Source organism: Miscanthus floridulus, chromosome 10, assembly GCF_019320115.1.
Source record: "Miscanthus floridulus cultivar M001 chromosome 10, ASM1932011v1, whole genome shotgun sequence".
In the NCBI taxonomy this organism is placed as follows: Eukaryota; Viridiplantae; Streptophyta; class Magnoliopsida; order Poales; family Poaceae; genus Miscanthus; species Miscanthus floridulus.
In genome coordinates this window covers 32,558,696-32,564,834 of record NC_089589.1, presented here as the reverse complement: position 1 = coordinate 32,564,834, position 6,139 = coordinate 32,558,696, and the positions used below count along the sequence as shown (strand labels likewise).

General features: G+C 45.2%; 1 long non-coding RNA gene across 1 annotated transcript; it reads left to right on the top strand.

Annotated features, from left to right (window-relative positions):
- The first annotated feature begins 3,710 nt into the window (after nt 1-3,710).
- LOC136489969 (uncharacterized) lies at nt 3,711-5,741 on the top strand. The gene is made up of 2 exons (XR_010767453.1): nt 3,711-3,891; nt 5,456-5,741. It is a non-coding gene; the product is annotated as an uncharacterized lncRNA (long non-coding RNA).
- The last annotated feature ends 398 nt before the right edge of the window (nt 5,742-6,139 follow it).

Sequence of the window (6,139 nt, the reverse complement as noted above, 5' to 3'; positions counted from 1 at the left end):
CGTACGGTGGCAAGTGACCGGACGCTGGCAGTGTCCGATCAGTTGATCTTGGCTCTAACAGTCGGGACGACCGGACGCGTCCGGTCAGAACATAATCAGTGTCTGGTCAGTAGCAGAAAAGCAGGATTTCGTCCCCAACGGCTACTTTCTCAGTGGGGCTTATAAATACAACCCCCAACCAGCCAAATGGTATGTGTGGAGCTGAGGAAACATATCAATGGTGTTTGTACATCATTTTAGTGATCTCCACTTGTATAGTGCTTAGTGATTCATTAGGTGATTAGCGTAGATGCTTTGCGAAGTGCTTAGGTTGATTAGACCACCGCTTACGTGCTTGCTCTAGGTTTAGGCCTAGTGTTTAGTGAGGTTTGCATACCTCTTACCACTCGGTGCTTGCGCGCACCATTATTCTACATCAGAGGGGCTTGTAGTCTTGTGAGATCACACCAACCGCGTTTGTGGTGTGGCCGCCACCGTGTACCAGAGGGAACAAGGCCCGCGGCATTTTGGTCGGAAGCTTGATAGTGAAGACGGCGGGGAGCATTCGGGAGAGGCTTGCCGGAAGGCACGTCAGAGACCCACTTGCATGTGGGGAAGGCCTGAGGCTATCCACGAAGTTACCTGACCGGGAGCTTGGCCCTTACGAGGGATTCCTTACAAGGGGCTCCAACAAGGACTAGGGGGAAGCTTGCGCGCTTCTTGATACCTCGGTAAAAATACCGGAGTCATCGACGAGAGTTTGCATATCTCTACCTTGCTCTTTAGCTTCCGCATTTACATTGATTGCATTACTCCTTTTGCGGTAGAGATAGCAACACACTAGCAAAACCATAGTTGCACATTTAGATAGTTTGTCTCTTGCATAGGTTTTGTTAAGGTTAGAAAAGAGGCCATAGTTTAGAGTTAGATTTTTTAAGTTGCCTAATTCACCCCCCCCCCCTCTTAGGCGTCATGGTTCCTTCAATCACGAGTTGGTAGAGTTCATGCCCGTGGACGAACAGGATTACGAGGAAGTCATTGAGGAGTATGAGGAGATCCTCATGCAGGAGGGAGCCCCAAAGCCTTTTGGTGCTGACTTTGTTGACCCACCGCCTGCCCAAGGCAAGCCCCGGTGTATAACCCATATTTTATGATCACTGAATATATATATATATATATATGTTGTGCATTTATGTTACAGGCATTTTATGGAAACTACCTGCATAAATAGATCTACCTATGAGTCGTACTAGTATAGGTCGAGTAGCTGCTATGCTCAGGATTTCGGTAGCATGAGTAGCCTACCATTACTCACGATAGGTGATAATTATGATCACTCATGATAAATGATGGAAAGGAAAAATAGTGACCGGGAAGGGATATGGTTTGGGTACTGGTGGGTGTAACAGGTTGTGTCATGTGGCCAACAGGGCATAGCTTGGTTACACTTTCTCCCTGTCTGTGTCGGTTAAGGACCGGCCGTTGCAATGGAAGCTAGGCAAGTCACAGATTTATTATCCCGAGCACATACTTGGGTATGGGTGTAGAGAAGACTTGTTGCTCTCTTGTCGTGTGTTCTGGCTCTTTCTGAACTGACTGATTGGAGGCAGGGATGGTGCAGGTCCTTGCACCGCACTAAGTCCAGGACTTAGAAGCGGGGGCTTGGAGTCCAAGTTTGGACGGGGACCTAGACCCCTTGACAGGAGGGTGATGGGTTGGTCCTCCTTGTGCCTAGGGTACAAGCGAGGCATGTGTTTTCGGGGTATCCAGCTGGGGACATTGATTCGCGAATTGCCACCTAGTCTAGCATCGTAGTAAGAACTGAAAGCTGAAAGGTGATGAAATGGAACTGATTGCTCAACTCTTGCTTGAAAGTAGAACAGGTGCTTACATAGAATGGATAGATAAGAAATTAATATGGCTATTAATAATAACATAAATAAGGACTCACTATTAGTATTGCTTTCTGCAAAGAAGGAAACCAGCAAACCATAAAAGCTTTGCATATCCATTGGAGTCGGGAAGCTGTTCCCACTAGTCGAATAAGTCTTGTGAGTACATTGTGTACTCAGGGTTTATTTACCCATGTTGTAGATAATGCATGAGGAGTACCATTGTGTGGAGGATTCTTCTGGTGGGCATAGACGGATCCTTGTTCTCTATCGCTAGATGTTTATTTTTTTTAATTTCGCTGTTTAAGATTCTGTACTCTGACTTTGGAAATGTAATAATATAATTTTTAAGAACTCTGGATGCATGTAATGGATCAAGTATTGTAACTAGTTCTCATTATTGGATCCTTGGGGAAAATGTGGGTCTTTCGGTCTCTCCCTTGGGATATGCCCGACAGATACCGCCCGATGTAGCTTGCTTTCGGGGTGCTTAGTGTCTAGTGGAAGACGAGCGCCTCCGTAAGTGTGTTATTTTGGGCGGTTCTGCCACACGACACGATCACTAGAATCGGTTGTTTTAGCCGATAGCCTGCTTTGTTGAGGATGCACTGGCTATATATATGCTTTTACTTGTTTTTGTCCTGGTTAATAGCTAGTATGTCTCTCACATGTATGCTTATATGCCTATCCTTACATCTGCCGCATGTTTTCATGATCATCAGCTAGTTAGATTCATGCAACCGAGTAAATAATAATTGTCGATATGCTCGTTTTGTTTAATTACATCATGAACATGCTGGATATCGACTCTCTAGTCGATAGCCTTATAGTGCTGGCCACTTGGCCGTATATTTGGAACTATCTGGACAAACACTGGCATGTTTCACCTTAAATTACTGATCAATTTTCTCTCCTTGTCAATTGTAGTGTCAAATTGACTAGCACGCCCTCGGTCACGACCATCCGGTCCGGCGCCCTTCCTAAGTCCGGAGAGAGCTCGGGATCTGCTCCGTGCGGTTTCGCTCGTCTTGCTGTGTGTGTCAACGGCTACCTGCCACTTTCTGCCGTCGACAACTATGTCTGCTACGTTTGTGGAAGGCATTGACTCTTTTGTGAAGGTTGTTTATGCGACAAATAATGTATGGGGTCAAGGATACATACACTACCCATGTGTTGATTGCAAAATAAAAAGCAGTTTAAGAACATCGAGCAGATATAATTTCACCTGCTAAGTAGGAGTTTCCCGAAAAACTATAAGATTTGAAACAAGCATGACGAGCATTGTGAGAACTTACGTGAGGAAGTCTCACAAGTCTCACGTGATACACGGTCCGAGCACAATCCCGACCAACCCTGTCCTAACTGAACATGGCCTTAGGTTGTAGCATGGGAGAGGCCTTTGTGGCTTTTCGGTTGATGGACAATCAGGGGTTTGGAGGTGTCGTCCCCCGCTCTTACTGGCTCTTACTTATATTTTTCCATGATAATGCGGCCCAACAGTTGATTTGGCCCGTTTAGCATAAAAGATAGGCCTCCAACTACCCCACGGCCACGAAGGCCCATCTCGGATATATGTTTTAAGTAGGTATAGCCTCCAACTACCCCACGGTCACGAAGGCCCATCTCAGATACATGTTTTAAGTAGGTATAAATATATCTTTTTTCTATTTTATTTTTTCTCCTTTTAAAAAAAATTACAATAAAATATTTTCCATCTTCTTTTTATTTATTCTAATCATTTTATGTGGTATTTTGTATATACTATACTAATATAAGTAGAGAATATATATAGTGCTTGTCTTTACGCCCGTTGGGCCAGGCCAGCCCACCTGTCCGACTTCTGTACCCAGCCCAGAGAGCCCACGTCTGCCCCGTTGACTTCTTGGTAGATGGCATTCCTAGCACCGGGAGCAAAATCGGGGCGGAGGGGATGGAAGTGACGAAGGCGGAAGGCGGCGCCGGCGTGCCAGAAGAACGCAGGGAGAACGGAGGACGATTCGATTGGTCCGGATTCTTCAAGGTAAGCACGTACTCCTGCTTGTTGCTGAACACAGGTGCCTTATGCCCTTTTATCTGTAGTTCGAGGAAGAAAGAAAATCGAAAAATCTGTCCAGAATTGCCTCGCCGTGTGCCGTCATCCGAAGATTCATGCTTTTCTTTTATTATCTGGCGGGAAGTTGTGTTGGGGATTCATTAGTTTTCGCGCATCTATAGGGGTTTCCAACTCAGCACTTGGGGACTGGGGTCGCCGTTGTGGCCGGGAGCGGCACAGCGGCGGAGGGGCATGCCTCGGTGAGGATGTGCATCGAGAAAGTTAACGGTGCCGGCTCTGGCTGCCCAAACCCAGTAGGCGTTGTCATGAATCGGTCACTGCACGGCTCTGTAAATGAGTGAGTGGGCAGATAATTCAGAGGATCCAAATAAACCACCACAGCCGCTACTCTTCACTGTTACCGCCTGCCGCGATGGCTGTTATAGGTGTGATACTCGGTGTTCCTGCTACCCATGCCGCCATGCCTGTTGCTGTTGTAATCAGCTCCCTCCAGTTTTGTCCTTCCACCAGAACCACCAGCTGCAATGTCACTTCATTCGAGCTCTGCATGCTTGGTGCTAACTTTGGTAGGATTCCTCCGATTGCTGGTTTGATTAACTTGGGCTTCGTTGAGTTCAGTAATGTGCAGCGGAGTGAAGAATGAAGTCAGTGAACTGTACCTGCTGCAGCCAGTTTGGAGCTTGTATGTCACTCAAGAAAAATTGGTTGATTGATATGGTTCTAGAAGAGCCCGAAAATGCTTACAAAGTTCTCAAAATTATGGGAAGTTCAGCCATATAAAATAGTTTCGAAGCTGCTGTGATAAAAATCTTTACATCTTCTGTGCTAGTGTTAAAACTCCTGTGATAGCCAAATTTCAAGAACTTGCATTACACAGGATAACGTTAGGATAGTTTGCCGCACAATATTCCTAACTTCTAGCAAAAATGGCATCTAGTGTCTTCTCTGCTTTACTGCTTTGTTCACATTTCAGTTAATAAGTCCAGAGGTATGTGGTGGTAAATCAATTACTTAAGGACATTTGTTGGGGAGAACAGGTAGCAGGGTTAGGGGCAGACTGAGTTTTCTTACTCATGGGATTGTGGAAGCCCAAGTATTTGTGCATGCATTTTTTTCGTTGTTTGATAGCTTGACTTGTATGACTATTTAATGAATTAGCTATGTATCATCTGGTCGAAGTTGCAAATACCGCCCAGTTTCAATCAGAGGCAGAACTTTATTCAGGCCAAAGTGCCCCCCCCCCCCCCCCCCCCCCCCCCCCCGCCCCCTCTCCTGCTGCTTGGTTCAAGCTCTCCCATTGGTTCCAATGCTTCTGTTTTTATAAGCTCCTCAACCATTATACTGATAATGCGTAGACTATCTATCCTTCCGAAAATTTCAGTGGGACTCTTTTTGTTACAGTAATATCACTATATGCTAGCAATAGAATTACTGATATGTAATATTCTCCTTTATGATAATTATGGCAAATGCAACTGTAGTGTTACAAAATTCATAACTAACATTTTTTATTTCTGTGGATGTTTTTCAGAATCCTTATGTATTGCTACAAATCGTCTTATACGTCTATCTGTTTTACACAAAATTACCTGGCCTTGATGAGGTGGGTCCACTGATGGTATGGCTCCTGCTTCTTTTGCCAATGTGCGTGTTGAATCTGCTGGGAACCCATAAGCTGAAGGAATTAGCTGATAAACATAAACGTGACAAGCAGACCTAGCAATTTTAGTTTAGTCTTGACACTCTAAGCTTGCTTTATGTGTAAGTGTGGTGTTGTAACACTCGCTATTATGCACGTATGATAAAATATTTAGTTTTTTTTCTTCTATTTAACTAGTAGTATATGCTGAAGGGCAGGCCTGGTGCAGTGGTGAGAGCTGTCTCACTGAGTCACCAGGTCGCGGGTTCGAAGCAGCCTCTCCGCAGATTTTGCGGGGGGAAGGCTTGTCTCGGTTTTTCCCTTCCTCAGACCCCACTCATGTGGGAGCCTCCGGCACTGGGTCTGCCCTTTTTTTAACTAGTAGTATATGCTGACATATGTCACTTGATGAGAATTTTGTGGTGCACTATTGTGGATATGTGCTAAGGGCCATGTTGAAAAAAATGTGTGATCAGCTAAGCCCTAGACTTGCGAAGAAGAAAAGCACAATGGAATAGCATGGAATACTGTTAGTGAATCTGTGAATATGTCTTTGCAAAAACCAAAACCAGGGTC